General features: G+C 34.7%; 1 protein-coding gene across 1 annotated transcript in view; it reads right to left on the reverse strand.

The window, feature by feature from the left end:
- The window catches only part of sdk1b (sidekick cell adhesion molecule 1b), a 296,151-nt gene that overhangs the window by 180,145 nt on the left and 102,422 nt on the right, over positions 1 to 13,584 (reverse strand). The gene's annotated exons all lie outside the window — the stretch shown is intronic.

Consider the following 13,584-nt stretch of genomic DNA (forward strand, 5'->3'; position numbering starts at 1 on the left):
CGGCCTTTGTCCATTACACACACACCGTTTAAAAATCTGGGCTCAGTACATGGGAAAGGACATTCAGCTTTGGTTACAGAAATACAAGCCAATATTCACTGCTTTTAGAGCATTAAACAAAGATTAAACAGGTCATGAACACATCAAAGTGAACGGTTCAGAACCTGTTTAGAATGTTGCAGTTTATATTGTTTACTTTGATGTGTCCCATAAAAAGTGTATTTGTGAGATTTGAGTTGGGAGAGGCGCGACACGTGTAGCACGTCCTGATATTGCTGAGTTAGATGCATTCCTGGGTCAACATATTTTGTTGATCCTGGAACAACATTCTAGTCTGAACATTTAGTCTTAACCCTATTCCTACCCCTAAACCTAACCCTACCCATAAGCTATCCCAAAAATCAGAGGGAAATGATAGATGAATAACACTGATGTAGAAGCACCAATTCATGATTTTAAGGATAAAACTTGAGATAATCTGTAAACTTCTCCCTCAAATCTGATTGGTTGATTAGAATGTTGTTCCAGGATCAACAAAAATGTTGACCCAGGAACATGTTGAACTCAGCAATATCAGGTTATGCACACATTGAAAGGGCCATTATCAAAATGTTGTATTTTTGTAATTCCGCTAGGCACCACTAGTGTCGCAGAAACTTCATACTTCACCTTTAAAGAGAATTTGAATGACAATTTGGACTTTTTTGAGTAGAGAAGTCCAAATTGTGATTAAAATTCTCTTATATCACAATTCTCAATCAATTCAGAATGGTGAGGGAAAAAAAATGAATTGAATTGAAAGACAAATTGCAAGATAAGAGTCAGAATTGTCAGATAAAAAGGTCACAGTTACCTTTATTATTTTTTGTTCTGTGGCAGAAATTGTATTGCCTGTTTTGCCTGCCTTAGTTCTATAGTAAGTTTTCCTTTGTTCTAATTTTCCCACCACTAACTTAGTTTCCATGGTTATTCATTATTAGATCACATCTGTTTGCATTCATTTCCTGTTTTTAAGTCCTTCAGTTCTTTCTTTTCATAGTCTGGTGTTTGTGTTGTTACGCTGCTACACTGTTTGGATGGAATACTGCCTTTGTTTTGTATTATTAAAGTTATTTCGTTATTTGCACGCTAACCTTCATCCTCTTCTTCTTGGACCTTATCGTGACAGGATATTGTACACACCTCACACACCGGATGCCGTGCGCACGCTCGAGGCAGTTGGACATATATGGTGTATTAGAGGTAAAAAATGCTATAAATATTGTTCGGTTTCTCACACAAACCGATCGTTTCGTGTCTTTTTTTACTGTCATAGATTTTGTTCCCATTTACATGCATTATATGACCGCAGACGGCAACGGTTGGAGTTAAAAATCATCATTTGTGTTCTACTGAAGAAACAAAGTCACCTACATCTTGGATGCCCTGGGGGTAAGCAGATAAACATCAAATTTTCATTTTTGGGTGAACTATCCCTTTAACATAGTTTTACATATGAGCCCTTGGGCTGTAGTAAAAAGATTTAGGCCATAATAAAAATGAAATATACTTCTGAGAACATCTGCAAATACACACTTGTCCCTAGACACACAGTTAATGTGGAGGGAAAGGTTTTTATTTGTCACAAGAATGAGTAACCTTCATGTCAGTAGTGCACAGTTATTGTCACACACAAATACAGACCTCTATGTCACCAACTAAACTCAGAAAAAGATCTCAAAGGGACTTTCACTCTAGTGTTTTGTGAGAAACTTGTGTCAAGGCCTTTCTGTATTGTGAATAATCTCTCCATCTATAGTCAGAATGGCTTCAGATGACATCACTAATACTGAAGAATTGACCAGTAGAAAACAGTGGGGAAGGCATGTGACCTGAGATGAGACTGATAACATGAGCTCTCCCGCTCTCTCTAAATGTGTGGAAGCCTGTGTGCAATTCACACTATATGAGTAAGTGTCAAAAGGATAAAAACATTCCATTTGGTGTTGGAATTGCCATATGAAACTGAATGTACATTCACAGATATACTGTAAGCTCTGTCGCAAAAAGCAGTGAATGATTTAGCAAAGGACAAAAGAAAAAAAGGACTACCACTGATGTGAAGCACACAAATGGCCACTTATGGCCTGTACACATCGGGACGAATATCACGAGCGATTATCACCAACGACGTAAAAAACGGCAGGCGTAAAAGTGGCATTTTTTTTTTTTTTTTGGTTTGACGCGCCGCATTAAAAACTATGTATCAGTATACCGTGTAAATGAATGGAGTCTCCTGCTGTGTGGGTACTATCTCTCATATGTCATATGTATTCCATATATGCCATTTTATTTCTGCATTTTTATCATCTTTAACTTTATTAATATCATAAATATGTTTATTTGCACTACCGTTAAGCACAAGCGCCATATGGGTATGAACACAAAAAACGTCTCGAAAAACGATTAACGTGTGCGATATTCGTCCCAGTATGTACAGGCCTTTAGAATTGATTCAATACAATTTGATGATAGCATTTTTAATTAACATTTTGGCTTTAGCACGTCGCTAAGCTAAGCTTTGATACTTTCATACAACATGAAACTATTTTTGTTGATACTTTTCAGTACTGAATTAAGTATGATGTTCTGAAATTCTGGCATATATCAATAACACAATTATTTTCATATGATGGTCATTAACCAATGTAAACTATATTATCGCCCAGCTCTGATCTGCTAAATGGCTAAAAGGTATAAAGATATTCAAATATTATAAACATTACTATCATGATTTTCTTTATAGCTGCTGTAAAACAATGTGCATTGTGAAAGGCGCTATACATATAAATCTGATTTGACTTGAATATTATGATCAAAGATGCATAAATATTCCTTTTGAAATAGACAAAATATATCATTGTCAATTAGAAAGAAAACAAATCATAATAAAAATCCTTAAAAGGTTAAATTCTGTTGCAATTCCTTTAAATAAGTGCTAGATGCTTCTGCCACAGGAAGGAAACACTAAGAACATTATTTGACACATTATTCATTATAGTTTTTATAAGTATCAGAGTTATTATAGTTAACTAAACCTAAAACCAATCTTCATTACTTGAAACTAGACAATAAATGTTATTTCATCTAGTTTCTGAGTTTAGCTTAATTTGATGTACTAAAATAACTAAAACAGAAAAAAAAAAAAAACTATAGACATCTAAAAGCCAGAACTAAAAGACAAAAACAGTACTGAAATTTGTAACTAAAATTACAATAAAAGCAGAAAAACTAAAAAATCTAATCAAATCAAACATTTTAAAAACTAGGCTACCCTAATCCATGACAAGTATTGAATTGAGCTCTCTTTCATGTCTTTTTGCACTTGAAGGGTCAAAAACACACAATTATGTTAAAATGTCTGAGTAAAGTAACAGTTGGTTATATCTTAAGTGAATGTAGCTGGGAGAATATCAGATGTATATCACTGTACTGGATCTGTGAGTTATTGAGAAATGCTTAGTTGATGTATTACAAATGAACTGAACTCTTTAGATTTTAGTCAACTAAATCTACTGTAGATTTAGTCGACTGAAATCTTATGATAATTAGGTGACTAAAACTAAAACAATTTCCGATGACTAAAATATGACTAAAACTAAATGGCATTTTAGTCAAAAGACTATGACTAAAACTAGATCAAAATTTGCTGTCAAAATTAACACTGGTTGATGCATACCTTTTGGAACAGTCTTCTCGTTTGGTCTGTGCCCACTGAAGCATCCCAGGTCAACATTTAATTGAAACATTCTTACTGACTCTGCTGGAAAAAAAATGTCTTCGGTTTGCTATTGTGAAGCTAAAGGCCAATGCCTCAGTGCCTCCCACCACACTTGTTAGCAAATTACTTGCCATTTAGCAGATGCTTTCATCTAAAAAAAGACTAATTGCAGAAACAGCCCTCCTGAAGCCACTAAGTGCTTCGCTTAAATGCACAGAGGTGATAAAACAGAAATGTGAAGTATTAACTCATAACAAGATTTTTGATTTTTGCCCATGCAAATCTAGCTGTCATTCATGTTCGTAAATGGCGTGGGACAAGTTATGTTCCAAAATTGCACACTTGCACTTTAAATTTAATACTTTAAATGGGACCTATTATGCAAAATTCACTTTTATAAGGTGTTTGAACACAGATGTTTGTCCACAGTGTGTAAATAACGAGCCTATAATGGTAAAAATCCACCCACTACTTTTTTATAATCCTCATAAATCATAAACAGTCTCTCCAAACGTGCAGAAGCCCCACCCATGACTGGTGATAATCCACCTTATTAGCATAGAAACTGTCCTGAGAGAGCCACAGCTGTCTGCCATTTCTGTTTCATCACTATAACAGCTGGAGATGTACAATGTCTGCGCCAAAAACATTACAAATGTTCTGTTACTGGATGTACCAATGAACATAAGAGTTTCCATAGATTCCCCACGACTGAGCCACTGAGGAGACCATGGTTGAATTTTTGTTGAATGGTTGAATTTTATGAAGGAAATGTGCCGAAGAAAGTCGGTAAAGTGTTATATATTTGTGCACATCATTTTACTGCTTCACAAACGAGGGTCAGTTCAAGCTGGTTTTGCACAAAAGATAAACATGACAGTACAAGCTAGTCGATGAGTTGAATAAATCAACCTAACTCCACAACAGCTACATAAATTTATCAACTAACCATTCAGAAATGTCCAGTTGCTTTCTAAAAGTTGTAACTTCTTCCTGAGTCTCTCCATCTGTGTCCGACCCTAGTTCGTTCGAACAATTTCGGACATTTTGTCTGCGTGAGATTGTCCAGTTTTGTTGTTGTTGAAGCATGAGCTGTTAAAGCTCCGCCCTCTCTCTCAGGCACAGCAGCTCATTTACATTTAAAGGGACACATACAAAAATGGTCTTTTCTTGCTCACACCCAAATAGGGGCAAATTTGACAAGCTAAAATATATCTGTGAGGTATTTTGAGCTGAAACTTCAATGAAAAACAGAAAATGATATCACAGAGAAGATCCCTACAGGCCCCTGTCTAGGTCAATAAGAATCTAGAAAAGATATATAAAATAAGTAAAATACCATAAAAATAAACTTTTTATGACAAGGCAATATTCATTCAGATTAATTTCTAGAACTTCTTGACACAAGCTATTTGTCAATGACCCATGAACAAGCATAACATTACTAGTTATAAAGCACCACTAAATGTTACCAAATAACTCTCAGGTTATGACGTCATCTTTGTTCAGAACTGAAACTTTGTGCCAACACCTTTAATCCTTAACTGATGGGCGATACCGTGTTAATCTCACAGGAAAGGAGCTTGATGGCGTGCTTAATGAGGCAAAACATTATTTCTTCTAGTGCCAAATACACCATGCGAGTTTGATAGCACCATGTGATCTGACCTTTTTTGTGGTTCCAATATAATGAGACGGTGTGACAGCCACATGCATTCTCTGCACAGTCCTACAGTTTGGGGGCGTTAAGTGGCCCCACACACATAATGCACCAGTCTTTTCCTCTGGCCTCAGGATACATTTACCCACAGAGAAGATCTGAGCACACAGACAGGTAGAAGCAAGCATGGGTAATCAGGTGGAAGAAATGGGTTGATCAGTGACATTTACACATCAAACACACACACAAACATTTCAGTGAATTCCAGCACAAGCTGTCCACACACAAACACACACACACACACTTACGTACACACATCACACAGACTCACGCAGCGGAAGAGACAGGGTGATCACTGACATTTCCATAAAGTGGAGGCAGAGGATTCTCAAGGGAACGGGAAACAACATATACACATACACACACACACACACACACACAACCCTTTAAAAGTGCCTTGCGACCAAGAAATCTCTCTGTGACGGACTATAGCTCTCTCAAAAGAACTTAAAGTAGGAAGAGCATGATCTTTGAAATGGAAAGGACAAATATTATTGATAGAATCATCCGTCTGTGTTACCTGAACTGTGCAAACACTAAGGCTTATATAAGACATGAGAAACTTTATTTGGCAAATAAAGACACAACGTTCAAAAGCATACTTATTCTAGTGATGCGCTGAATTGAACATTCTTGACTGAAATCTAAAATTCTGGACACAGTGGGCAGAAAAGAACCTTTATTTATTGGCTTTTTACACTTCATCACAGTGTGTGTGCGCGTGTATGGGGAAAAAAATACACAAAGATGGCATTATCCAAAATCCTTATCTTTGTGGGGACATTTTTTTGGTTCCCATGTAGGGTGACCACCTGGTTATTACTCTGTTGCAGGACAGTAGATGCGAGTTTGTGGGACAATGACGGACATGTGTGTGAGAGATAAATTTACTATTATTATACTAAGCATATATTGATTTACATTAGTTGGAAAGCTTATTTGCCATCAAGTTGGATGATAATGTTTTAAATCTCTAATAAGCTTTGTTAATTGTGACCGGCTTCACTATTGGCATTCAATTTGCTCAGGTTCGAGTGATAAAATGTAATTTACTCTACAGGACTTATTCAATTCACTAAATATAATGAACTGAGTAAGGCTAATACGTACAAATCTAATTTTATGCTAAAATAAATGTCCTTAAGTTGCGACTAGTTTCCTTTATTAGACATTTTACTGGATTCAGTGCATCTGGAACTTGCATCTTTTTGTTAGATCTGGCAGGTTTGATCATGCCAATTGCATTTTAGTATTATATTTCCTATTGTGTTATTGTAATTTAAAGGGATAGTTCACTCAAAAATGAAAATTATCCCATAATTTACTCACCCTCAAGCTATCCTAGGTGTATATGACTTTCTTCTTAACCAAACACAATTGTAGTTATATTTCAAAAAAAAACATCCTGGCTCTTCCAAGGTTTATAATGGGAGTGAACGGTACAATTTTTTTTGAAGCCCAAAAAAGCGCATCCATTAAAAAAGTGATCCATACCACTCCAGGGGGTTAATAAAGGCCTTGTGAAGTGAAGCAATGCATTTTTGTAAGAAAAATTTCCATAATTATAACTTTATAAACTGTAATCACTAGCTTCCAGTAACGTCCGTCTTTGTGTTCACGAGAGAGTCGAGTTCCAGTGTATGACGTAGGATGTAAGAGTAGCGTAAGCTTAGGTGAGAGTAGACGCCTCTCGCGGTTCAAACAAATAGGGCTGGGCAACAAGCTCCGACATTTCTCTTTAGAAATTCTGACTTCTAATTCTTGACCGGGGTTTTATTTTGCTCTATCCTCTGCACTTCCGCGTTCGTCAATACGTCTTGGGTCAGGTTAGAGGTCACTCTTCGACCGGAACTAGACGGCAGTTATCGGAAGCCAGTTATTATAGTATATAAAGTTATAAATATGGATATTTTTCTTCCAAAAATGCATTGCTTCACTTTAGAATGCCTTTATTAACCCCTGGAGCCGTATGGATTACTTTTATGATGGATGGATGCACTTTTTTGGGCTTAAAAAAAAAACGGTACCATTCACTCCCATTATAAAGCTTGGAAGAGCCAGGATATTTTTTAATATAACTCCGATTGCCTTTGGCTCAAAGAAGAAAGGCATAGACACCAAGGATGGCTTGAGGGTGAGTAAATTACGTGATAATTTTCATTTTTGGGTTAACTATCCCTTTAAGGAAGAAAAAAAATACATAGCCAAATTGAAATGCAGGACACTACTTACATCTTGCGGGATAAAGCTTATAAATCATAAGTGGTGTTTTTTTAAGAAATGTAAAAATGCAGAAAGTTTTCTGTGAGGGGTAGGTTTAGGGTTAGGGGATAGAATATACAGATTGTACAATATAAAAATCACTATGTCTGTAATCACACAAAAAATGAAAACCCAACGTGTGTGTTTTAAATTGTAAAACTATAAAGACCATCCAGCCACTTTCAGTCAGTTTCATTTGTGCACATTTTTTCTCTGTATTTCTTTGATTAAATAACTTCTTAGTGTTCCACTGTACTGCCCACGGTCTCATACCTTTCAAAAGAGACCAAAACCATGCATATACTCCAAATGGTTCAGGAACAGAATGCAATTTACATTGAGTATGCCTTTTTCAGGGGTTTTAGGCAAATTTTACAGGAATCCTAAGGGGTTAAAATGTGTGATGCACCTAAAATAAATATTACTTCAAAGAAATATTATTTATCATCAGTTAAACTGATGGTGTATGACAATGTAGTTCAGTATGGCTTTAAAATCAATTTTAAATGAAAGTGAAATCATAGTTATTGCATCTCCAATGTTTTTTTTTTTTTGTTTTTTTTTTGCACATTTTTCAGTCAATTTCAAATTTAGGCTATCTTTTTATACACACAGATGGCTGTAAGCACACACTGTGATTCTGCAGCATTTCATTTTTATTTACAAAGTGGTCAATTGTCACCTGCCACCAACTGTTTACTTCAATCTCAAATGGCATGTGGTGTAAAGGAACAGAGAGTGTCCCTTATTTTTCTCTGCTAAAGTTTACAACTCTACCTCAAGGAAAATGCAAATCAATTTCTAGGGGGGAGAGCCACTTAGAACATCTTTCGCCAGACACATAGCAACTCCCTGGCAACGACCCACAACAGTCCTCATAAGCTGCTTGTTTTGGATGAACAGCAAATACATAATAATGCAGTATAGAAACATATTCAATTGTTTTAAAAATCCCAGCACTCTTTTGTGTTCAGGTAGACATGTTTAGTTACAGCTGAGAGCGTTAGTTATTCTTCAGAGGGCAGACAGAACAAATGCACAATAATTACAGTTTGCCACTAAATAAGTGGGGTAACGAAGCATTCAGCACATTTTTGTTTGCTTATAATCAAATTAAAGTTCAAAAGCATGCAAAATCTGACAGCTCTGAAAATGAAGTACTAAACTAACAATGAATGAAGAGAGAGAGCAAACAAAAACAAATAGGAAACTGAAAGAAAAGGACATACACAATCGCTCACACATACAAACACAGTCAGGCAGCTAAACGCCTAAAAATTCTAAATGTCTAGACCACGAGGTGTATAATGGGATGATCGTCATTCTATTGTTATGCTGTCACTTGCTTCAGTAATGGTTTCTTACAGTCCGTACATTCCCAGTCAAATATTTTATTGCTTACAGTTTGCTCTTTTATAGCTTAGGAAAAATGTTTGAGTTCAATTGTAATGTCTGAATTTTATTTAAACTTTGATGAGATCTCTTCTGAAAAAGGAGACACTTGAGATTACTCTGGTCTGGTTCTCTTGAGAAAAATGTGAGAAGAGCCAATATTTATAATTGATATCTTGCATGCATACTCATTTTCATTATTTTTACATTTAGATGACCATCATTTAACACTCACTTAAAGTTAATCTTTAAATTAAAATCTTCAATTATTTTTTTTTATGGAATTTTGCAGTATTGATTTATCCATCCACATCTTGTGCATGTGCCCTTTTAATCTTAACTTCCCCTTCCTTTCTCCCTCCCTCTTCTCTTTTCTAAAGATGTGTTTACCAGCACGAGGGTGGGACAACCTGTCAATCACATGAGATCGACCAATAACAAAACATAATGATCCAATCAATTCCTAAAGTACAAAACCATGTCCCACCCTACATTTTTTATGTACAAGTAGATGTTTCACTTGGATATACATCACAATAGTGAAGAAAAGACTATCGCAACTTTAAAGAGAGTTTAACCTGTTAGTACGGAAGAGGAATATGGCCAAGCAATAATAAAAAATAAAAACATCTCAAGATTAAAGTTGTTAAATTTTGTGAAAAAAATTTTTACATTTTGAGAAAAAAGTCTAAATAAAATGTTGAGAATAAACTCATTAAATTCAGAGAAAAAAACTTGTTAAATTTCGAGAAAAAAGTCGTCAGATTATGAGAACAAATTCGTTAAATTATGAGAAAAATTTAATTTAACAAATTTGTTCTCGTAATTTAACGACTTTTTTCTCATAATTTAATAGTTTATTCTCAACATTTTTTTTTTTTTTTAATTTTATGACATTTTTCTCATAATTTAACAAATTTGTTCTCATACTTTGTTCTCGACTTTTTTCTCGTAATTTAATGACTTTGCTATCAACATTTTATCTCGACTTTTTTCTCGAAATTTAACAAGTTTATTCTCAACATTTTATTTCGACTTTTTTCTCGAAATTTTACGTTTTTTTTCTCGAAATTTAACAACTTTAATCTCGATATGGTTTGATTTTTTTATTATTGCTTGGCCCTAATCCTCTTCCGTATGTTAGCCTTCACCCCCGCTTTTGAAAAAAAAAAAAGAAATGGCATACCTAATCTAAAACAACTCATGAAGCCTTTAAAAGCATAAATATGGACTCATTTGAAAGCAAATTAATTATGAATAATAATAATGAAAATAACTTGTCATAATTACAAATAGCTTCAACGTTTGGTAAAGTTATTAGAAATTTATTTTTTAAATATCTTTATGAAAATAAAATTGAAGTTGGCCTTGTTTTAATCTAGATATTTACTGCAGCTAAAGCTACGTGCCTGACCATGTTATATTTCAAATCTGAAGATGATAAGTCTAAAACTTTGAGTTTTATTAAATGTTTTTCAAGACCATGTCATATGATTTTATTTTGAGAAGACTCTTAAATGCTAACTGATGTTTATTGCCATCTTCTCAGCAACCATTCACTGTATTGTCTTATTGTTTTGTGGTGCAAACTGACCCATTCAGTCTAGTCTTCCCTGCACTCATTCACACCTCTCCGGCCTGGTTATGGCTCTAATTATTCTTTTCTTTTGTCTTCATTATAATTACTGACGACTTTCTATTCACACTGTTTTAATCCATCGTTTATTTGATCAAACTTCTCACTTCACCTTCTTTGAAAGTGTATCAAATACCCTTCTTGAAGAAAGAAACATTTCAGTGCAGCTTTACTATTCAAAATTATTTATAAAGAGTTACATATTCGCTCCTATAGGAACAGGTGCTCATTTTTGGCATATAGCTCATTTTGGGTAAACATGTAATAAATATTACTCCTCTCTATAGAAATTTGAAGTAAACATGAGAATCTACAATTGTTTACATTAAAACTTTGAACTAATATAAACAAAGAGTGCTTTGGTGTGTGTTGGCATCCTGATGAAGCTTAAGAGGTTAAAAAGATTTAATAACACTGTTAAATGTAATCTGAATATTGTACATTAAAATGTGATCCCTATATTCGCTTGTACATTTGCCTTTTTAGTTTTTAGTATTTATATGGGAAAGTTAATATGCTGAAAGTTTATATATTTAAAGTTAAATAGGACTGTCTTAAGCAAAATGTATTTGCCCTCTGTTTCTTCATTGCTGTCTAGGAGAAACAATTGAAGATATTGAAGACATCTGTGATGTTTCTTTCCAACATTTTTTTCTGCAACAAAGTCCAAATACATGCTTACACAAGGCTCGACATAAGATTAAGTTATCAGAGTGTCTTGCAAACACAGACACATACCCTCAAAAAGAGAGAAGTTCTCTTGACAGTCCTGCTGTTTCACAAGGACAACATACCCCAGAAATGTCTCAACACGCTCTAGAAACACTCTTTCAAGTAAAAAGGGTGATGAGCCCTATCCAAAAGAGTTACCATTCTACAAAAGAGATTCTCTATTAAGAATATAGCCATCATATATTCCCACGGCACGGCATAGATCTCCAGCAAAGCTCAAGAAGAGATGGTTTTATTGAAAGGTTGGGAAGTTCTTTCTTTTAACCTTTCCTCAAGAGCATGTCAAAAACATGTTTTCTCGCTGATTCTTTTAAGACCTTCACTGGGTTGACCTTAGTGTGGTTGTCATGTCTCAAAGTGATGTGCAGATGGATCTCTTTTCATTCATTATTCAGATTGGTTTAGATCAAAAAGCATTCACACCAAATTCATCCTGAATATCAAAACCTCATGGAAGGAAATCTACTGACAGCAAGCATATGGAAGGTAATTCTTTCATATGAATCTGCAATTGCAAAAAGGTTTTATCAGATGTGTGTTATTTTAAATTGTAACAATATTTAACAATATTACTGTATTTCTTTTTTTTTTTTTTTTTTTTTTTTTTTTTTTTTTTTACATAAATGGTTATTTGGTGACCATAATCTACTGTAGAAAGCACACTTACTGTAGGCAAACATAAATGAATTGAATTAAGATGGTGATCTCTTTTTTACTTTAAAAGTAACAATCGAAGACAAACAAAAGCTCGTTCCGGTCAAAAATAAAAGTCAAATCACTTGTCAATGGGAAAATCAGTGACGGCTGTAAACCAGAGGTAAAACTCTACAAAACACAAAATGTACAACCTTGACAGAATTTCTTATCTGAGATGGACAAAAGACAAATGTTAACATTCAATGCTTTTAACAGTGAGAGAGGTTCTTCACTTTGGAAGCCATTTTCAAAGGCCTCAGTTTTTGGGAAACTAGAACAAAGTTGTCAGAAATTGTATTAATGTGGATGGAGCATCAGATGTTCAGATGTAGGAAGTTAGAGGAGAAAATGACTGAACACGAAAAGATAGATCTTTTTGTGTTCAGTCATTTTCTCCTCTAACTTCCTACGTTCCCTCTTCCCTCATATTTTACTACTGTTTGTTTGTTTTTTAATTGCAATGCAAGTCGGCTCTGTTTCTTTGAGGTATGACTTACTTTGAGGTATTTACAGCAAAAATCTTCACTCCTGGGCAAAAAAAAAAAAAAAAAAAGGACAAAAATGGCAAAATATTTAGTGTTTGTTTAATGACCTTGACCATTTTAATCACAAATCACTGGTCAGGAGATTAGCAAGAATTGAAAAAATACTGTGGATAAAGTAACAAGTTTTTACAGGAAGTTAATGGTAGTGTTAATGGCTTTAAACAGTTCATGAGTAGTGGAAAAATGTCTCCCAATTAGTTTGAGTTTAATGTGAGACCAAATATTGGAATCTGACCAGGCCAAAATATGAGGCTGATGGACTTGTTCTCAAGCCACTTCTTGGTTGTCTTTGCAATTTGGGAATGCTCAACTTCTGATAATTCCTCTTTAGATAACTTTTAATTTGTGGGAAGCAAGCCATGCTGCAATATTCTACTTTATTTCAAAGCATTAAATACCATTTCACCGTGAAGTAACTCACCAATACCAGCAGCAGCTAAAAAGGCTCCCCACACAATGACACCTCTTCCTCCATTCTTCACTGTGGTAGAGATGCATCTATTATTATATTTCTCACCAGATTTTCAAAGAGCATCACCATCCAACTCATGTTTCATTGTGATTCATCACTCCACACACAACTTCTCATATTCTGCTAAAAACTTCATTCTGTCTTTGATGTTTTTCTGAGACCACAGTGGTTTTTTAAAGTAGTGCATTCGCTTAAATTTTTCTAATTTGTGGTTAAGATAATTAAAAGCTTAGTGTTTAACCATATTGGGCATGGCTTTTTATTTTTTATTTTTTTTTGCACCCAGAAGTGTCCATTGTAATATCACTTTGGTAGCAATTACAGATGAAACAGGCAAAACAGATCCCTTTAAATCCCAGTCAATGACCA

Source organism: Chanodichthys erythropterus, chromosome 12, assembly GCF_024489055.1.
Source record: "Chanodichthys erythropterus isolate Z2021 chromosome 12, ASM2448905v1, whole genome shotgun sequence".
Lineage (NCBI taxonomy): Eukaryota > Metazoa > Chordata > Actinopteri > Cypriniformes > Xenocyprididae > Chanodichthys > Chanodichthys erythropterus.